Here is a 22,790-nt window from a genome sequence, read left to right as displayed (position 1 = left end):
GTGAGCAAGTAACTGCTGTACAAGACTGGGTATCTTGCTTTTATACTTCATTGCTTTGTACTATACTGCCAGAAAGCTATTTTTAGATCTGCTCTGCAGTTGCACAGTTGTAGCTTATATCTTGTCTAAGGAAGCAAGGTTGCCCTAGTGAGACTTTGCCCTTCTCTCAAAGGTAAACTAAAATCCATTAAACTTAAACATATGCTGTAAGCCCTGCACATTAACGGCTGTGATGAAAATATTATGTAGTTATTTATAACAAGATATTCATTTGGGAAAGTGAAATAGATGGGCATATTTGAAAGCCATTGCCTCTCTAATCTCCTCCTGAAGTCACTGTCAGGTGCCTAAAGCTTGAAAATTTGTTTTGCTGGCACCATGGCAAAGTAAGCAAATATGTCTGCATAGAGCAGATTCCTGCTGCCTATAAGCCCACAACAGTCTGTTAAAATTAGCACAGACATTCAACCAGAACCTATATTGCCCCAAAGAAATTCAGACAAATATTTCTGATTACACAGAATGCTTTTCAGCCACAAATGCTCATATTAACAAGAGATAAATAAAGAGCAGAAAAAATACAATTTAATCTAACTAGATATAGATGGGAATTACTAGATGGGAATAAACATACAATGCTAAAGATAAGCAAGAATCTACACATGCCCATGATCACACATAAATAACCACACAGATTTTAAAATTGACTGTGGAAAAAACAAAGATGTTTATCCTGACTTTGCTATTACAAATTTCAAAGATTCAAATAAATACTATTTAAACATCACCCTTTGTCTTGATTTTAAAACACGTAACTGAAGATGGAAGGAACTGAAAGGGAGGATGCAGGAAAGCTGAAGATATTCCTTTGAGACTTTCCTTTGAGACTTTATGTAACATATCAGCCGTGCTGTAAGATACAAGAGCCTCTGAACTATTTTATACAATCCTAGTTCTTCTACTATTAAGCAATAATTTCCTCTGGTCTTCTAAAAGTCTTCTTTCCTCAGTCTGTGTTGTGCATCTAAATGTTCTTGAGTTAAAGTGCTGGTTCCAAAAGCATCACCCAGGGATTTACAAAGAAGTACCTAGCTGTGTTATTCCCTGCTGGTCTTTGTAGGGATCCTGTACAATCCTCACAATAAATCCACTTTGATGGTATTTATACACACACTAGATGCAGAAAATTACCTTGCTAGTCTTTCAAATAAGCCATTTTGCCTCTCAATGAACTTAATCAGTCTATGAGTTTGTTCTTTATAGCTTATGATGAAAAGCAGTGAAAGGGGCAGTAACAGACAGCTAGTTATCTTGCAAGATTTGATGAGAGCTGCAGCCAACTGCCTGATAAAATGTTAAGAAAAACAGCCATGGCAAAATTCTTAACAGTAAGACTTGAAGTTGTACTGAAATTTTAGCTGTTATATGTGTTAACTAAGTTCTTCTGTTTTATTAAGTTCTATTATGTGGTTTAGTCCCATACCCCCTTGTAAGTGGTCCCGCCCTCCCTTGCCTCCTCCCATCCCAATGTCAATCCTTTCCTTCCTCCACCCCTTGACCCTAGATGATGCTGAGTCATTCCCGTGACCCCGCCCTGGGATCTGTCTGTCACTCGGCAGCCCTTCCCTTCCACCTACAAAGTTCCATCAGGGGTGTCGAGTGATAGGCCGGACACCAGGGTCTCCTCCTACCTCCCTTCCCGTATTGGTGCTCTTTCATGTATATTACTTTGACTTCCACACCCCCATTTGATCCCATTGGTCCACTGTATGGCCATCCCCTGGTTACCACCTATTGTTATAAGCCTGTGCAAGAGTGCCCAGGGTTCTTGCAGGCAGTTTACCCTCTGACACATGTAGCTACTCAGAGCTACCGAATAAAGTTGGATTACAAACCCCTGCAAGAGACGACTCTTCATCTTTGTCAGCGTTGCCAAAGTCTCCCTGGGGCTCGGGAATCTGAACCCAAAGCTGCCGTACCTACCTCCTGAGGACCGGGAAGGTGGCCGGTGCTGACCTCAGTGTCTAGCAGAACTGGGCAAGCGTTTTGTGGGTCAGACACTGCGGCATTTAGCTGTATTTTTTCTGGTTCAAGACTCTGAACAAGACATGACTTCTCTGAAACAAAAGAAGATAGACAGCAGCTACATCTAGGTTTCTGGGTTATGAAAGTGAACATGAGCCTTTTGCTTCATTCCTTATTGTAAATGATGGCAGACATCATGAGTGAAAAAAGATAGTAGTAGTAAAACAAGTACATAAATGTATGTGACAACACCTTGCCTCACTTTTTATAATCACTTGTTCCTGATCTCCAGACTCTTTTATCAAATGTGAGCACTATCTGCATTTTGCATATACTTGGGGGAAAACATAGAATAAGAGGGAATGTTATATAATGAGCACATGGTACTCAGTACTGCTCAGTGTGAAAAAGACAGCAAACCAGACCAGGACATGGCACTTGATGGATTTCTTGGCAGCTAGGGCTTACCATGACAGGTTTTTTTTTGAACTTGGCACCACAAGTGATTGTATTGCCCTTTCAGCAGTAGGAAGAAAAACCTAGGAGGTAATTTTTATTCAGATAATTATAGGAAAAAATCAAATGTGCCCTTGAGAACATGCCGATCCAAAATTAAACACAAATATTCTTGAACTAGAACAGCACATTTAGGATATGAAACATTTTTTCTGAGTTTACAAAGAACTTCTAAACTTAGAGAGGCCTGTGAGAAATTAAAAAAAATGCTTTGAAGATTTTGAAACAGTCATGACTTTAATAACATATATTTGTTTCGGCAGAGAGAAGCATGTATTATATATATAAATGCCCAGGATACATTTTGCTTGAAGTTCAAAGCTCAAGCTGTCATATTTCTGTGACTGTTTGCTGTGTCTGAAAAGCAAGGTTCATGTGCAAACAAACCTTGAGACAGGTACCTTGAAACAAGACAGGTAAGGAGGGACTAAGAGGAGTTTCAGAGATGCAAAAGTAAAATATGTCAAAGGATTTTAAAACATTATGTCCGCTTCTGTCCTACTTTACAAAATTTATCAAATTCAAACCAGCTAATGTGCATAAACCAAAGAAAAACATTTTCCCCTCCAAAAAGGGCTCACCCACCCTAAACCCAGAGCAGCAAAACCAGTAACACTTTTGCTCCTTTGGCTATTCACTTCCTTTCTATTTAAACATACACTACAGACAAGGTTGTGGCTACCACAATTAGAAACACCATCACACCATCATCTTATCATCTTCTTCCCGAATCTTCCTTCCCACACTAAATTCTGTTCAATGCTTCCTTTGATCTAAGAATGTATTTGTTTGAGTGAGAGTCTTCCCATTCCCCATGCATATCATATCTCATTGCTTAACACATCCCGTAAAGTACTCTATAACTTCCCAAGCGCTGTCTACTGGCACCTTATCTACTGTTCACATAATTGCATTCCTGGTACTGGACACAAGCTCTACTTGGTATTTCTAATTGTATAAAGGGGTGGACTACATTACGCTTAAATTCTCAATCTTAATTTAAGCATTTTTTCTTGTTGTATTACACAGTTATCTATTCCCTTTCGACCTTGGAACTGTAAATGAAGAATTGTTCCAATCAGTCAGACTAACACCTTCCATGGTAGGGTGAATTTTACCCAGACCCTGCCTGATCTACACCCTGGGCACCTGGAGTTCAGCCTCATTCCCCCCCATACTTTGTTTTAAGACAGTTTAAGAGGCAGATCTTCCAAAATCTTCCCTTTAGTTTTAACCAATCTATTTTCACCAATAAGGAGAGACAAATGCAAGTATATATAAGTGAAAAAATAATCGTTTTCTAAAAACTGAAACAGTAACAGGCAAAAAATAACAATAAATAATCACTAATTACAAAATTTCTGAAATCTCAGGGATTGACTGGAGCAAAGAGAAGCTCAAAATGGCAGAGGAACCCCTTCCCCAAGATGGCACCCTCCACAGTTCACCATGTATAAGGAGACACAGAGGAAAAGCTGGCAGTAGCCCACCCCCAGTCCTTATCGCTCTGGTGGCAGCAGGTCCATCAGCAAAGGCATGTGACATGCTTTGGTAGCTGGATCCTCCAGCGCTGGCACTGCAGCTTCCAAGCCACTGGTGTTGGTGCTGCTGTCTTGAGTCTTGCCCCAGAGGAGACAAAGAAGAGAAATGGACTCTTGAGTGCCAATGCGCCATAGTCTGACCCTAACCCGCTCTGGCTTCATACTGCTAATAGGTGTAGTAAAATTCACTCTGAAACAATTTCTGAGTGAAAAATGCAGGGTTGCTACTACTGCTACCTTGAAACCTGTCTGAAACAACCCCCTGAGGTTGAAAACCAGAGAGGAACCACTGCCCGCACTGCCTCTGCTCACTCTCCCTGCAAGAAACAAATGCAAAGAGCCAGAGCCAAGAGAGCTCTGCTTGGATGACCTGACTTTTCAAAAAGCCCAGGTACTCTTCCTCAGCCTTGAGGCTAGGACTTAAAGAAGCAATAACATTTTTGGGCATTGATAGATGTGGAATACCATAACATTTGGGGTTACCTAGGACACTCCATGACCTGACTTAATGACTATATCTGCATTCTGTGCAGCATTATCTGTGTCATTTTGGACCTATGTTACAGGCAGATTGTCTGTAGCTCTGGGTTTTGCTGTTCCTCATTGGACTTCTTGGATGTAGATGTGACTTGTTACTTCATCCTGGATGAATCATCTCTGGATTGCCAACAGATCCTGTAACTACCTCCAGTTTGGCTCAGCTCAGAGATTGCAGAAGCCCTCTCAGTAAGCCCCCAATCTACACTGGGGTGGCTTGCTTAGCCCCCTCCCAGAGCAGCCCTATTTGTGCTGTTCTCTGATGGGATAGCTTCTGCTGTCCCCAGGCAGCCATTCATTACTGTGGTACCACTAGAGCTGTTGACATGAAGCAGACACAAAATAAGATAATCTCCTTTTCCACGTGACCTAACCTATGCTCATGGAACTAACCATGTCCTCTGTGCCATCACTGCACAGAGAACTAAAATACTACAATACATAATACTAAAATACACTGAAATGGCATGACCATCTAATGAGACCAAAGAGGGCATGTAGGACAAATAGTGATAAGCACTATCATATTCTTCTTTATCAGTTTTAATACTTGGTATCCAAAACTTTGTCTCTTTTTTTTGACCATGCTTCTTCTGTGATGATATTAGATTAAGGAATAAAATAGTTCCCATAACCTGTGGAAAATTTAAATATTTTCAAAAAATTCTTTTTCACAAACTAGGGTGTCGCGGTGCCTTCCTTTATCTTTGCTTGCCCAGCACCCTCAGCACTGCGGGCAGCAAGGGCCACGTTCACTTGCAGCTGCTGGCAGGAACTGTGGCCTGTGGGCACAAAGCCACCAGATTGGAGGAGGCACGAAATGACAAAGGCAAAAGCAGGGAGTCGTCCTCTTGGGTGTATCTATATTCCAAGTTTATTGGAAGCCTTAGGAGAACAACCGTAACTCAGAGGGAGATACACCCAAAAGGCCCTGAGTGCTATGTGCAAGGCCTTATGAACGGGAGTGGTAACAAGGGGCGGGGATAACAGTGAACCAGTGGGGTAACAGTTGGGAGTGGTAACCAGGGTGACAAACAGGGGGAACATCCAATGCTATGAGGGGGAAGGAGGGGACCCCGGAGACCAGCCTATCACACGAGGCCCTGGATGGAAGCTTCTGGATGGAGTGGAGAGGCCTCAGAGTGACAGGCAGGCCCCGGGGTGGGGTCAGATGAATGAATCAGCAGAAAATTAGCAAACTGGGTGGAGGGAGGGAGGATTGGCAGACGGAGGAGGAGGAGGAGAAGGGAGATCGGACCATTTTACATAAAAAGGGGGGGAAAGGAACAACCATAAATGGGGAAAAACCTAAAACACAGCCCAACACTAGGGAAAAAATAAAGTCAGAATATACAAAATGTTCATGATGTAGAAATCCTTTCTTAAACATCTAATTTTTTTTCTTTATTCTGAATAAATCATAATGTTCTACTTCAATGAGAATTGTTTTGCATTTTAGCTACCTTAAGGATGAGACTTTTAAAAAAATCACATTCTACTACAAAGCTGGAATTTTTAAGTTCCACAATTGCAAACAGGCATTCTACAAAACCAGAGGGTTTTTTTCTGTGAAGTTATTAATATGTTTTCACATAGGCTGTCAGTAGGTGAAATCTATTTTTTAGCACCAGGCTTTCACAAGATCCTGTAAAAATAACTTAAGGCAACCACCTCAGCAAGCAGTGAGAGCTCCAGAGGGGAATCAAGCTTTTAAATATTAGTTTAAATGACAAATATTAGAGATGCTGGAGACACAAGAGCTATACTATAGTCCCCAAATGACCACAACTAACAGTCACAGGCAGAGAACAACATAGTTGGTCAAGTACTTGCACATGAAGCCTCATCTTTATAGAGAAATACAAATCAAATAACATGTTTCTTGTGTGAAGAGGAATCCCTTTGATATGCTATTGTTTGAAATCTGTATGGCAATATCTATTCAAATATTTCATAAATGTGCCAATTTCTCTCCTGAGCAGAATATACACTAAAAATCCATCAATGAGCAAATCAGGTCAGGGGAGAAAAAAGGGCAAACAAGGAATTCCAAGAACCTGGGCAATCTTATCAGTCAGAGGCTAGATATCCCTTTAAAAAGATAAATATATAGATAAATATAGATAGTTAAATAAATAGAGAAATATATTTAAACTTCATGGATTTTGTTTTGTTTGGTTGGTTTTTCTTTGGTCAGGTTTTGTTCCTCCTCTTCAGTATTCCATGCAGCCAATCTCAGATCAAATTTCTTTTGCAAAGCTTCTAGTGAAAGTTTTTCAGGGTTTGGGCTGACATTGCATTTTCTTTGGGGTCTTGTCTCAGCTGCCATCAGGGAAAAGAAAAAAGTCTTTTGCAGACCATATTTTTAATTACTATCTTAGTTATTTTTAAAATGTTATTTAGTATTTAAAGCATTTTTTTGTATTCCTGCTGTATTTGAGTTGCATTCAAGGCCTGTCGGTTAAGAATAAAAATTGGTAGCTGAAAGACAGCCACTGTTGGCTTTTAGAAAGGTTACCCATCCTTTATCTCCTTCTGTGAGAAAGTACAACACCTAGGAACTGGGAGGCTAAACCAGCTGTGCTCTTTACTTATCATGACTGATACCATGACAGCTCTCTCCCACATGAGGCAGTGCTACATCATTAACATAGAAGTGTGCTGAGAAAAACAGAACCAAAATGCCACAACTGTCACCACAAGAATTCCAATGGGGTGAGTATTCAGAGTTTTCAGGAACTAAACCAAATATGCAATATTAATGTATGCATTTGTTCTCCAGAAAAACACACTTATGTAATTTAGGAAGCACCAGTGTTTACAGAAGAAGGAATAGGAATCAGAACTTCTGTAATGGATTAATGATCATCAGGAAGTTGTTTGGTGCAGTGATGTTGTTTTGGCAAAACATACGCTATCAACTTTCTCTGGCATATGATGCTAATATATTTGATGCAAATTTTGCAAAACAGATCCTTCAATGTAGAATACCCTTTTACTTTTCAAAGTCTTTGTTTATACCTGAAAGAAATAAAAGGGCAAACATAATTTCTATAGTCAATAAGAATAAACATATTCCTTTTCTAGACCAAATAGAATTCTATACATAGATTTTTTTAAATCACTCAACATTTTATGGAATTATATGCCAGCTGTCATAGGGTGGAAAATCCCTGTAGTACATAAGGGTTGGAATGTATTCTTTGTTGTTGCTACTTGAAATAACAACTTGGGTGTTTTGACAGTTCCAACCAGTTGTTCTTTGCTTTGGTCTGTTTGTTTGTTTTTAGAACAAAACTTTATACTAAAAGGCTTCTTTTGTGTGTGGTTCTAAATAGAAAATAAATAGAGAAATGATCTCCATTTCATGTAATTTGAGGAGAATCATCCTGCATTACTTTGTTGCTGGATGCTAGTTGGAATGATAGCAAACAAAGAATCTGTCACCTCCTTCACCTTCTGTGCCACAAGCATTACCATAAAAAGTTTAACACATGGGTTAAAGAGTTTGTTCTTATTACAGATTTTACCATTAAAATATACTCTATAATAAGACAACCTGAGTTTTTTTCAGAGATATTTTTATTATTTCCTTCAAATATCGCAGGGTATATATGCTATAAAGGCTGATTGTGAAACACATTGCAAGCAAAATCCCATTTGTTTTTAAAACTGCATATTTATTCCATACGCTATTGAGCACTTTCATGATATAGTTTTCATACAAAACTAAGGAGACGAGACTTAATTTTTATAAAGTTCTGCTTTGGAACTGTGAGATTTGAGAGTTTTTAGTCCTCCAGATTACAAGGTTGTTTCTTATATATGGGCTAGACTATTTATAAAGTAACAGAGTTTTACAAAAATAGGTATTTTGAACCTGACAATAAAATCACCAGAAGGGCACAAGTGAGAAAAGAATTAGTGGAGCTCCAGAAACACACAGAGAAATGTATATGTATCATGTTCAGAGCAGTAACCACAGGTATTTTGGTTTGTTCATTATTTTTCTAAGGCCTAAAGTAGGAGAAGGTATCCTCTTACATAAAGAACATCACGTCTTGTGTTAATTCAAAAAAATCAAAATTGCACATAATGGTAGTTTTTCTCTTTTTTAGCTGACCATGGAAACACAAAGAGACTTGCAATCACAAAAACTGCTGTGCACTTGACATCACCAGTTTGCTGGTGAACAAAGTTTTACACATATTTCACCTTGATGATGGCTAAGAGTTTATGTAGGACAAAATTACCAACAGCTCTTTCCTTTCCTTTTGCGCCCTGTTCAATGTCTTTAGCTTTCAGTTTATTTCCTATTTCAGACTGTAGTGTGCAATTTCCTGTCTTTAAGGCGAAAAACTTTTGATGGAACAGATGCATGGAGCTAACCATATCCTTAAATTACATGAGGAATATACAGTAGGAATATCTTGGGTATACTAGGCACATCTAAATCTGTTACAAATTATGAATAAAATATGTTTTAAAGACTTTATAAATGGCATGTCAGAATGACAATTTTAGAATTTTATCCTTCTTACCTAGTAAGGCACACTTAGCACTGAACTTTGCTGGAGCTAGAAATAACTATTGTGTTTTGCTTTTTCCCTGTAAATGCTTTCAAAATTTTTTTCAAACTAACATGCTTTGATCAGGATACATTTTCTGCAAATACCTCTATAATATACTTTCAGTGACGTAAATACATACAAAGTAAAACCATAAAAAGATGTGTTATCTTGTCATTTTCCTTGAACAACATTCAGCAGATTGAGTTGCAAAGCCCTCATTTGTGCTGGAAAGACTGAGTTGTGCATGTGAATAAATATTGATACTGAAGAGCAAAAATCTTACATGAAATCAAATGTCTTTAGCTATTCTGAACATAAGGAGGCAGAATCAATGACAATCTGGCTGTGTTTACTTACCTCAGAGTCCTGATTCAAGTAACTATAAGAAAACAATTAGTCAAACTTGCCACAGAAATTTTCACTGGGAAACTTTCACAGTTTCCCTGTACACATTTTTTTCTCTTTATTCAGGTTGCTCCACCTGTGTCAACAAAAAAACCCAGTTTGAGCATTAGGGTCAAACCACATTTTCAGACTTTTCTCAATTATTGTTCGTGCCTATGGCAGGGGTGTTGAAACTAGATGATCTTTAAGGTCCCTTCCAATCCAAAGCATTCTATGATTCTGTGATTCTATATGTGTATGGTTTGTACTTTCATCCATGCTTTTGAATTATTTCAATTACTTTGTGTATTAAAATTTAAAATAAAAGCAGTAGTAGTCTGACAGCATCTAGTGAAATGTTTACATTAGCTCTAAAAGATTGTGCTTTTTCTGCAGCATCTAAATCCTATTACTCATTGTTGTGATACTTAATTGCAGTCAACATCCTCTTATATTACTTGTATGAATTATTTGAATAATGTCCTTATGTATTAAGATGCGTTTTCTAATTTATTCCTTTGCCAGCCTGACTACTGCTGCAATTTTATTCTCACTATGACAGTATGATTTTTATTGCTCATAATTACACAAAAAAAAATTATTTTTAAGAGAAACCAATTTCTCCTTTAAAGGCTGATTTATACTCTGCAATAATAAATTGAAGGGGAAAAAAATTCAAGCACCTTTCAAATTCTCAAATTCAGAAATTTTGTTGAACATGCACCAGTATATATTGTGAGAAAAAAGTAAAAGAAACATTAAGTTATTTGTACATAAAACAATATTTCTGTCTCCACTATTCCAAAAGGAGCAGATGATTTCCCACTACCAGCTTTAGGAATTTAAATAAACGTCTAAATCTAGAAATGTAGGATCGCAGGGTGCTCAGAAGAAAGAGGTAAATGTCTACTGAATTTGTTTGAAGGCACCACTGTTGCAAAACTAGCTGTTGACTCTTTCTAGGGCTCTAAGTAACTTCATGGAGATAGAAATCTCACTCTCTGAAGTGCTGGAAGATATTTGGTTGCTAAAGTAGGCACTTGTTTTAGGTAGTATACATGCACCTCTTTCCTCCACCTAGTGTTAAAGTACAGGCTTCTGCTTGTGCATAGTAGACAACTTAAAAGTATTTGAGTGAGGAAAAGGGGATTGTTGATCTTAGATCAAGGGGTTACCATTTCTAGCATAAGTAGTCTCTCCTCCAGACGTAAATGATTCATTTATTCAGATAGTCATTAAGAGACCTGCAGCCCAGGAGGAGTCCACACTGGGGTATATTTGTCCTGATGGACTGTAATCCACCACAGTGGAGTGAGCAAGTGAAAAGTGTGAGTAGGCAGGAGTGGCAGAGAGCAACTGAGCTAGGTGATGAAGCTGATTTCCTTAAGGTGATGGATTTCATCCAGTGGGATCTTGACAAGTTTAAGGAATGAGCCCAACTGAACACCATGAAATTTAACAAGTGAAATGCCCTGCATGTGGGTCAAGGAAAAACTCAGTATCAATACTGGGGGATGAATGGATTGAGAGCGGCCTTACAGAAGACAATTTGAAAATATTGGTGATGTAAAACTGGACATATGCTGGCAATCTGCACTTGCAACCCAGGAAGTCAATGGTCGCCTGGGTTGCATAGAAAGAAGCTTGCCCAGCAGGTACAGGCAGGTGGTTCTCCCTCTCTATTCTGCTCTGAAGAGACCCGTCTTGGAGTACTGCATCCAGCTCTGGGGTCCCCAGCATAGGAAAGACACAGACCTACTAGAAGCAGATCTAGAGATGGGCTACAAAAATAATCGGAGAGTTGGAATACCTTTTGTGAAGAAAATCTGAGAAAGTTTGGGTTGTTCAGCCTAGAGATGAGAGTTTTTGGGAGACCTTATTTTGTTGCCCTGTTTTTTTGTCATAGTACAACACTTATTGCAACCTTTTTATAAGGGGCCCCTAAAGGGTGTTGCAAGAAAGTCGGCAAGAGGCTTTTCACAGGGGCAAGAGGAGGAAAAATTATTTTAAAATACAAGAGAGTAAATTAAGATTTGATATAAATTGTTTTTATGATGATGGTGGTGAGACACTGGCACAGGCTGCCCAGAGAGCAGATGCTCCATACCTAGAAGTGTTCAAGGTAACGTTGAATGGGACTTTGAGGAGCCTGGTCTAATGAAGAATGCCCTATGGCAAGGGAACTGGACTAGATGATTTTTGAAGATCCCTTCCAGCCTAAAACTTTTAAACTCTATTTTTATAGGTGATAAATTAACTTTCCCCAAGTTGAATCTGGTTTACTCATGATGGTATTTGATACTTGATTTCCTTGTCCTTATCTTGACTCGCAAGCTTTTGTTTTTCTCATTTCTCCCCCTGTCCTCTTGTAGAGGAGGAGTGAGAGAGCAACTGTGTAGATATCGGGCAGCCAGCCAAGATAAACCCACTGCACAATATCTCTTGAAAACAGCCCAAATTAACCTTAACTGATATGTCTGGAATCATAACTTCAAAGAAAATTTTGTCTGCAAAATATTAGTAAGAGCTTTGCTCTTTTATTAATAAATTTCTGTTGCCTCTCATGTCTCAATTTTAACTAATCATTGGTGCCTTATTGTTTTGTTAGAAAAGGTTTCACCTTACTGTCTGTAGGGAACTTTACCACCTATATTATGATTAACTAATATTGTCTGGCCTAAAACAAATCCTTAAGGCAATCCTTAAGTGGTTGATGACAACCTCTCCATGACTGTTGTATGATGAAGCTGGGGAAAACTGTTTAATCATGTGGCTGTATGTAATGTCACTGAATGAACTTACATCAAGAAACATAATTACAATTGGCAAGCACTTTAATTTAAGTAGTCACTTTCTATCAGTACTCTTTCTTTAAAACAAAAACAAAAAAGAAAAAAACCAAAAACAACAACAAAAACCCTCAAAAAACCACCCCACCCTAAAACAGCAATATCTCTGCTTTTATAAACATCCAGAAAAGAAGCCAATGAAATTCAAAGATATTTTAAAGTGAGGGAATAATACTATTTAATGAAATTATCTAGTATCCTCTAAAATTCATATGAACCTGATAGTAAAAGGGTTTTAAAATCATGGGGATTTAGGGTAAACAGGAAAAAAAGCTTAGTAGGCCCTGGAAAAAAAAAAATACCTTTAGCACATGAAGAACTAGTACTGCACTATGTAGCTAGTACATGATAATTGATATAATTGATAGATGTGACGATTGTTTAGTAATTAAATATAATTACTGTTTAATCAGAAAGAATAATCATGTGAAACTGTGGTCATGGACCTAAGAAAGATCATGATAAACTCATGTCAATGTATACACTAGAACAATGTAAGTTTAATAATTAATGTGTAAGTTATATAACGATAGAATATAAAATACGTTCAGCTCGAAAGCCATGTCGGAGTCAGATTTGGGTTTGTACCCCTGACTCCCAGATCTCTTAATAAAAGCACCTGCATATAAGCATACCCCGTGATTATGTGTGTTTCCGAACGCTAACAAACCTTCTATTTCAGGGTTCTCCATATGTTTTTCTTAATATGGTTGTTTCTTCTCCTAAGAAGAATATTGCTGTGGAAGCTCTTATGTATATATTTGTATACACTCAGCTTTTTTCATTGGACACTTTTAAAATACTACAGATAGTTCAGATACATAATTTTATTCTTAAAATTGTATACACGTGAAAAGAAGCAAAAAGGCTTACATCAACTGTTCAAGTTAAAACAGCCTCCAGGCATGTCTTCAATGTGCATTAATCTACTCATGATTATTCCACATTCCTGTAGCCAACATTTATATCAGCCTATACTTATTCTTGCACCTTTTCTCTGTGAAAGAAGGACAAAACCCAAACATCTTAAAAACTATATATTGGAGAGATTCACCTAATTTGAGTCAACATGTACCATCTGCAATTTATTTTAGATTATTTATGAGTAGAATGAGTGTAATTGAATGCATGAAGACAGAATAATTTCACTGAGCAAAGCATATGATAGCAGGTGCCTGGAAAAATTGCTATGATGGTGTGCCAAGGAAGACATGAAAACTGCATTCTCTCACATAAATTGGGAGGCAGAGGAAATTAGTATTATTTCTCTTAGCCAGTCTTTTTTCCCATAGCTGATTTGCAGGGAATTGAAGGCTCAGAAAATATGAATTGGCAAAGAAAGGACCAAAACAGATGTTTTCTCAATAGTAGAACTGTCATGTATATTGAATTCCAGGTACAGGAATTCAGGAACAGGAAACTATTAAAAGGTTTACTTAGATCTTCTCTTTTTCATTTGAGAACTGATTTAAAACTGCCTAAACAACTGGGAATAAACAATCAGTGCTCTGTGGTTCAGGTCTTTAAAAAATCCTTTCATATAAGAATCTCAATATCATTTACTCACAGCTTTTATTACATACCCTAGAGATAAGCCCTGGGCCTTCAAAAATTAGGTTGATCACAATACAAATATGTAGCTTTGGATGACCGTATTTTCCACTGTTTTTTTCATGCAAAACCCTGAAGTATGATATTCAGAAGCATAATTTTAGATCATGTCATTTGAATGAAGTTTTAATTCTTCCCTTGAGTATCTTCACTTTGAAAGCCATGATTTCCTTGAGTTCTAAGCATACAAATTAAGTATTCGCTTAGAGAAACTATTGTTAGGCTTGCATGATTAACTTAAATGTTCAGTAAAGACCACAAGTACAGACATCTCTAAAACATTAAGCTAGCATACGAATAGGTGTGCAAGAAGGTATGTGAATGACCTCAGTATACCTACTCCTTGCAAAAACCTAATTATTATTATAATTTAATAGTTATTAAAAATCATTATTAACCTAATTAAACATGTAATTCATCTCTTCAACCACAATTTTAAAGTTATTTCATAAATAATCATACCCAGTGCTATTTGAAAAGACAGACCTTTTAATTACATATAATAGTGAAATCTTTGTAGCTTGAGAGTGGAGGTGAAGCATGCCATCTCCTCTTAGAAGATACAGATCTGCCTCTTTCCTACCCTGGACAAAGAAAGAAGCTGCCCAGCACAGTGCAACTTTATCATGAAAGCTGTGGTCTGTGTGGTTGGTCTAAGAAGAATTTGGTTGCAGCCAATTCTGTAAGGAGAGAGTTGTTGCTCTGCTAGGAAGGGAGGGCAGAATTTCACAGCGACTGTGAGAAAGCATCCTCAGATGAGTTCCTGCCTGGGATAGTACTACACTGATATTAAGTATTTGCTTTCAGAATTTGTTTGTTGTTTCAAAATTTCTTTGACTGGTTGAGTTATTTTTAAGTTACAAGACGTATTTCTTTGTAACCCACATAGCTTCTGTCTACAGTTCTCAGTTTATTATGATATTCAGTAGTTGTTAAAAACACTGTGACCAGATATATTAACATTTTAGTGAAACTGAGTCTCTTAGGGAATCACATGTTTCATCTGAGACATGGACAGTCATACAAAAATCAAGGGAAGCTATTCCTTCTCTCCCCATGCCTTTATTTCCCATCACACACACACACACATCACTAACACAATTTTTATCCTACAGACAATTTGAAGGCATTGGTATTCTTTTGTTAAGGTAAGAAAAGTGAATTTAAAAATACATATAATAAAGAGTTTAGTTTTATTTGATATGCCAAAAGCTAAGGTTGCATTGAGAGCAAGTTTTCATTGTATCTGAATAAGCACAATTGGCTAACAGCTCCTAAGAGAGATAATTCCGTGAAGAAAAGTGAATTTCAATGGCCTCAGCAGATGTTTGAAGTTCTGAATGTATGGGGACTGAATAAATATTTGCATGAATATGGAGTGTTATAACCAAGGAGTTCTCAATCAAATTTTGGTCTTCTTACTAATATTGGTAAAGATAACAGGACTTGTAAATATTCAAAGGCAGAATAAAAAAACTTTAGGAAATCTAAGAGTTACACATAACAAATATGAAGTCTTTCAAATAAAGCAACTTTCAGAACTCCTAGGAAACCTGTAGAACAAGTCACTTGAAGCAACAGGGATGCAGTGCTTGTTATCAGGCAGATCATGATTAGTCTGTGCATCATCCTACACTCAACCCCATAGTGTTGTTTTATGTTATCTGTTATGAAAAGACAGAGTTGTTCAGAAATAAAGACAGGACTGCTGCATTGTCTTCCACCAGATTCTCCTCTTCCTCTGTCAGACCTGATGTTTTGGTCTAATCCCAGCCAACAAGTAAGTACCACACAAGCTGATCACACAATCTTCACTTTCTTCTCATGTTGAAGGGGAGAAGAATAGAAAAGATAAATCTCCTGTGTTAAGAGCAATTTGATAATTGAAACAAACAAGCAAACCAAAACCAAAACCAAACCAAACAAACAAAGAAACAAAAAGTCCAAAAAAACAACCCCAATTTACATATTGAGCATGACATTCTACAGTATGGTATATCAATTTGGTCAGTTCAGGTCAGCTGTCCTGGCCGTGCTCCTTGCAGCTCCTTGGGCAGCTTCTCACTGGCAGAACACAGGAAACTGGAAAGTCCCTGACTCAGGGTAACCTTTACCAAGTAACATGCAGTATCAGTGCATTATCAACATTATTCAAATACTGAATCCAAAATACAGCACTGTACCAGCTACTAAGAACAGAACACTGTCCCATCTGAAAACAGAAAACGTGTAGATAGTAAGGCATCCAAATAAAGAGTAAGGTTGTTATATTCAGCTCTATCTCATGTATTTAATTTGTTCTGCCACTGTCCACAATCTTGTAAATAGATTTTAACACTTTGAAAAGGACAGTGGGAAAAAATAGCATTTTACTCTAAGGACAATAGAACAGAGCAACATAACCTTGGAGAAGTAGATAAAGAATGTAACTGAAGCAAACAGAAATTATGCAAGACAACCAGGATGCCAGCTCATCTCTATGAGGCTGACCAAGTAGAAGTTATACAAAACAATTATACTGTGCTTACTCAAAAGTGGGGGTTGAGAAACAGCTACGGGTTTATCAAAAGGACACTGGACTTTGAAGACCACTGAAAAAGATCCCAAATGAACCATACTGAGACTTCTGATAAGGGGTAGGATGATGTAAAATAAAGTAATACATATGCATCAAGGACATGGGAAGAGCTAAAGAATATGTAATTAATGTGTATGATGAAAACTATGATGAAAACTCTGTTCACGTGACACTTGGCACACTTGATTAGAGGAAGAATCCTCTGAATGACCAGCTCACTGCAATAAAGAATGACTGCTTTTTAATACTCAAAACTGTGTTAGAAAATTTCTATCTGGCCAAATTTAGTATCAACTTCAAGTCTGAAAGTTACAATTCTGAACGCAGCTTGAATTCAGAACTCATGAAATCTTCTCAAATGTCATTAATTCCATCACCAGTGATGTCTCAGAGTAATGGACTGTGGCAGCTGGGACCTGTGTCCAGCTGGGAATGCCACAGAGGGTATGGTCTGCCAGAGCCAGATAGCTAAAACGAGGCTTCCACAGAGGCGGGATTGACGCTCAGGCTGCTGTGTTTTCCAGAGGGTTTTATTGAGGGAAAAGTGAAGTCGGAGGTGCAGGGAGACACCCTCTCAGGAAAGAAGCGGGCTCTGAGCGCATGGTCCCGAGGGCGGGGTAAGGTATATAACAGAAATGGGATCGGAGGGTCAGGGTACAAACCAGCCAATAATGGACCGATACAGGGGAGCAGTAGGGATGACCAACAGGGTGAGGACCAATGGGGACAGGGGAGAAGGGGTGAGTAACACTGGGGAACCAATGAAGACATGAAAAACAAGGAACATCCAGAACAAAGGGATAGCTCAAATGATGATGGACATGTACAGGGATAAATGATTGGCATTGGGGGAGATGGGAAAATTTTACAGAAGTGGTCTTCCAGGGCATCCCAAGTGGACTAACCCTGGGACCCCCTCCCACAATGGACTACTGTTGGGGAGGATGAATAAATATAATTGCCTGGCAAAAGATTTACAATAGTACAGCCAGGATGAAAACAATCCCCCCTACTGTTTGAACAATGCCCTTACCTACAGATAGGTGCAAAAGTCAAATGGACTGTCCTATCTCACCCCCCAAAATGTATGATTCATCCCACACCTGTAACCCTCCCCTGAAACATCAAGTGTCTGTGACCCCATTGGCCTAAGTCTTATTCCAGCCCACCTTAAAGCCCCCTGATAAGGGGTCTCTGAGGGGCCAGATGCCCTCTTGGAACTCCCCCTCTCTTGGAACTTCCACCCTCTCCTGGAGCATCCCCTTGTCTCTCCCCTCCCCCATCCCCTCAGGCCTTGCCACGTGCTGCGTCTGGCAGCTCCAAGCAAGACCTTTCACCCTCTATAATAAACCTTATCTTCTAAGAGCAGCCTTCAGAGATCTCTTGTCTCCATTCATCCAAACCATCCTGGAGTCCAGCTTCCCTGCAGACTACAGTATTTCACTGACAGATACTACCCTAATCCTAGTATTTCAAGGCTCGATAATAAATGCTCTCCACCACATGATGTAAACTTCAATTTTGTCCACAGGGAAGCATGAAGACAGAGCTATTTCTTTAAGGAAATTGTTTATTCAGAACAAGTGGGGTTTTGCCAGATCTCTTCTGGCATGCAGCAAACTAAATATCCCCAGTTTTAAACAATTGCCTTTTCTGTCAGGTCTTATTTTGTATAATAAATTGTAGCGACCATGGAGGCTTTCCTACGTGAATTACCAGACTTGAGCAAGACAAATCTGTGATTGTTTTGAAAAGCAGGGGTTTCTGAATATTCTTTGAGAACAGCACATTTTTTCATTTGAATGGTTACTCAGGCACTTACAGAAGATGAGCTTATGAACTCAGAGTCCCCATAAAACAGGAAAGCTGGACAGGACAGAATTCACTTCGAATCATTATGGTTAATGCAATGTTCTCCCTTTATTCCAGAGAAGATGGCAGTTTATATACACTTCTATATAGTTTACAGTTTACAAAGGCACTCTGATTGGCAAGCTAACATTGTTTACCGTTGCTTTAAGGTGGTCAGGCTTTTCACACTGCAGCTGTAGTCTAATTCACACTCGGATAGCTCATTACTTTGTAGTTACCTTAACATAATTTCTAACTGTACGACAACTAATTTCTTACTGTGTCAAAGACTCCTAGGCCCCACCAAGGCCGCTTATCAGGGCCCTAGTCTGAGGGGTAGCTCAATTCTCACTCCAGACATAAATCATGCCCTCTCTCTCTCAGAAATTCTGCAACAAGCTTAAATCCTTCACAGATATGAGATCTTACCATTCCAGCCCAAGGAGAAGTGGCAAGAGCAGTGCTATAGCATGTGTCATCATTTTCTTAATGTAGCTGCTAAAGCCAGTCAGTATCCATAGGTTCTCATAAGGGATGTCTGATGTTTTCTCCCTAGTATTTTTCTTTTTCCATTTCCCTGACATTTTTGACATTGAGAATTTTTATTTGCAGGTTGCCGTTGTCTAGGAGATGGGGTATAAGCCTTTTCAACAGAAACTGGGAAAAGAGAAAGAGAGAAAATGAGTAAGAAATTTAAATGACAGCATTGGTGATGGCTTTTTGTTCATCTAGTCAACTGTACTATAGTGCTGCTGAGTGAGCAGTATCCACTGTATCTCAGAAAAAAAATGAAAGAGCAATGAGTATGTATTTCTTTCCTCCTTGTAGTGCTGCATATATGTTTTTAGTGGTTTTTCAACTTGCTGAAATAAAATTGTTACCAAATATTCCTTATAACACAAGTTGTCATTGTCTTTGAAGTTTTAAGGTAGTAATAGATATAAAAATATGTCAGCATTTAACCTTCCATGGTACCACAAGTAACCTAAAAGAAACGTATCAGTATGAAAAGCTCCTATCTTTCTGATTTCAGTTTTTACTCTTCTTGTATCTGTTCAATGGGATCAATACGGTATAAAACCAGTTGTGTACATACATTTTAAACTGATTTACAAATGCACTTCTTTGTGTCTCATACTTACATTTTTGAAGGCTGTATAGAGTCATAGAATCAGGGAATCATTTGGGCTGGAAGGGACATTAAAAATAATTTCACTACAACATCCTTGTGATGGGCAGGGACACCTTTCACTAGACCAAATTACTGAGAGCCCCACCCAACCTAGATGTCAACCCTTTCAGGGATGGGGCATCCACAGCTTCTCTGGGCAACATCTGCTACCTCATCACCCTCATAGTAAAGAATATTTTCCTAATACCTAATCTAAACCTACTCTGTTAGTTTGAAGCCATTCCCTCTTGTTCTGTCACTACATGCTCTTGTAGAAAGTCCTTCTATATCTTTCTTGTAGGCTTTCTTCAGATACTGAAAGGCTGCAGTTAGGTTGCCCATTAGGCTTCTCTTTTCCCAGCCAAACAAACCCAATTCTGTGAGCCTTTCCTGGAAAGAGAGGTGCTCCCTCCCTCTACTCTGTGGTCTTCTTCTGGATGCTCACCAAGAGGTTCCTGTGTTGGGGACCCCTGAGCTGGATGCAGCACTGGAGGTGGGGTCTCACCAGAGAAGAGTAGAGGGCAAGAATCATGTCACTCATCCACTACCTCATCCAAGTCCTTTTCAGCAGAACTGCTCTCAATGTGTTCATTCCTCAGCCTGTACTGATAGTGGGGCTTGCCCTGACCCATAGGCAGTACCTTGCACTTGTTAAACCTCATGAAATTCCTATGGGCACATTTCTTGAGCTTGTCCAGGTCCCTCTGGATCCTGTCCTTCACACACTTGAAGGACAGCCCTTCAGCTTGGTGCATGAGCTGAGGATGCACTTTATCCCTTTGTCTGTGTCATTAATGAATATGTTAAATAACACTGGCCTCAATACAGATCCCAGAGGGAAAACACTTTTCAGTGATATCTGTTGGGACTCTGAGCCATTGACCACTACCCTCTGGAAGTGACCATACAACCACTTTCTTATCCATCCAGCAGTCAACTCATCAAATCACTTTCTCTCCAATCTAGCAAGAAGGATGTTGTGGCAATGAGAAAGGCTTTACAGAAATTCAGATTAATGACACCTGTACCCTTCCCTTGTCCACTTATGTAATCACTCCATCGTAGAAAGCCACTAGGTTGGTCAGGCAGGACTTGTCCTTGGTAAAGCTTGCAGCTGTCCCAAATCAGCTCCATGTGCCTTAGCATAACTTCTAGGAGGACCTGTTCCAGGATCTTCCCAGAACAGAGGTGAGGCTGACAGGCTAGTAGTTCCCAGGGTCAAACTTTTTTTCTGTTTTTAAAGATGAGTACAATTTTTCCCCTTTTCCAGTGACATGGGACTTTACCTGACTGCCATGAATTTTCAAATAGCATGGAGAATGGCTTGGCAATTGCATCAGCCAACTCCCTCAGGAGCCTGGGATACATGTCACCAGGTTGCATAAACATTCAGACTCATCAGGTGTTCATGAACCTGATTTTTACATTCAGTGTGAGGGACTTTGTTCCCTCATTCCCCATCCTCCTGTCCATCCACTCAGAAGGTGTGGGAAGAGATGTTGCCATTGAAGACTGGAAGTCTTGTTGCAGTTGCTGAGACTATGGTTGAGCTCCAAAGTCTTTCAGCTAGAATTCCTAAACTTCCTAGAGTTCAGGGGTTTAACTTTATTCCTTATCTGACCTATATCCCCCAGGACTATGAAATTCACTAATACATGATCACTGCAGTCTAGGCTGCCTCCAATCTTGCTGTCCCCAGCTAGCTCACTTTCACTGGTGAACAACAGATGCAAAAGGTATTCAGTACAAGGGACCTAAGTTCAAGTTTTTATTAATACAACTTTTTCACTACTTAAGAAACTGATTTCAATGTACATCTCAGTATTCAGGGATTTCAAGAAATCTTGGACCTAGAATTTGCTTGAAGGCAAATGTATAAAACAGTTAAAACCAGCAGTGTTTTCTACTTTCCATACAAAACATTTCTTATTAGAGTAAATAAGAATATTTGCATATAGCTCCATATATAGCAATTATATTTTACATATCTATATATTAACTTCTGGAAATTCTGAAAAATCTGTAATAAAAAGTAATTCTAGGCACTTGTAGTGGTTATGAGCAATCTTAGACTATGTGATCATAGATTTTAATTACTTTGGTTAAAACATTTCTTACAAGAGATGAAAACAGGAAGCAAATTGTAATAAAAACTTCACAAAAGAGAGAATGGAAACCATCCCAAATCAATCCAATTTCCCTTCCCTTTTAGTAAGGTTATTTAGCTTAGGCATTTACTTCAAACAAACTGTGCTCACATGCAGACATTATGAAACCACTCACATAGAAAATGGGACGGCACAGTAAAATGGGTAATAAACACTGAGACCCACATCCATAAGCTACACTGAGATAAAACAGCATATGCAAAGCTGCTGCCCATACTTTGATAGATGCAATTTATTTGAGTTCAAAATTTAGCTCCAAGGGGATATAGAGAGGCCATTGCTTTCCTGCCCTTGTGCTTCTGTTGGTGCATGTTTTGCTTCAGAGGTTCTAAGGTAGAAATCTGCAGTCTTGGAGAAAGCCTCTATTTCTAGATGCTTTATTTTTGACAGAAACAAAATCTAGTGTTTGCTTTTTCATTCTATGTGATACCTGGTCAGGCATGAATTTCACATTTACTTTATCATACCTAATACATACAATACAGTAAATTTACTGCATGAGGTGAAGACTGAGACAATGACCTCCTCATAAAAATACACACACCATTTGCATGTATGTTTAGCCCAAGATACTAGATGTTGTTTTGACTTTCTCAAAGAAATTGTATTTTTGTAAATTATTTCATAAAGAAATAATAGTTTTATGTAAAATGTAAGCTCTGATTTCTTATGCCTTCAGGAAAGATATTAAAATACACAAGAACTTTGCATTCACTTAACAGTACAAAACAGCAGAGTTGGCACAAGCCGGAAAGAAATACAGAAGCAAAAAAGCTGTAATCTGCCTACAAAAAAAGGGATATATTGTCTGCTTTGAAGCGCTACTAAAGTTAATTTTTCTTTTTTGTTCTTCTTTTCTTCCTTTTTTTTGGGAAGATCACTTGGGATTTGGTGGAAAAGTGAGTTTTGATATGTGAGAAATAGCTGCCTGCTAGACATTTACAATGTTCTTGGAAAAATACCATGACCTTATTCAATGGACAGGGAA

At 38.5% G+C, this 22,790-nt stretch overlaps 1 long non-coding RNA gene across 1 annotated transcript; it reads right to left on the bottom strand.

Moving 5' to 3' along the window:
• Positions 1 to 13,235: 13,235 nt before the first annotated feature.
• On the bottom strand, positions 13,236 to 22,790 carry LOC115493795 (uncharacterized). The gene is made up of 2 exons (XR_005979604.2): positions 18,893 to 22,790; positions 13,236 to 15,852 (listed from the first exon to the last, which is right to left on the bottom strand). It is a non-coding gene; the product is annotated as an uncharacterized lncRNA (long non-coding RNA).

The sequence above is a fragment of the Taeniopygia guttata genome, chromosome 2 (genome assembly GCF_048771995.1).
Source record: "Taeniopygia guttata chromosome 2, bTaeGut7.mat, whole genome shotgun sequence".
NCBI lineage: Eukaryota > Metazoa > Chordata > Aves > Passeriformes > Estrildidae > Taeniopygia > Taeniopygia guttata.
This window is presented reverse-complemented; position numbering and strand designations above follow the sequence as displayed.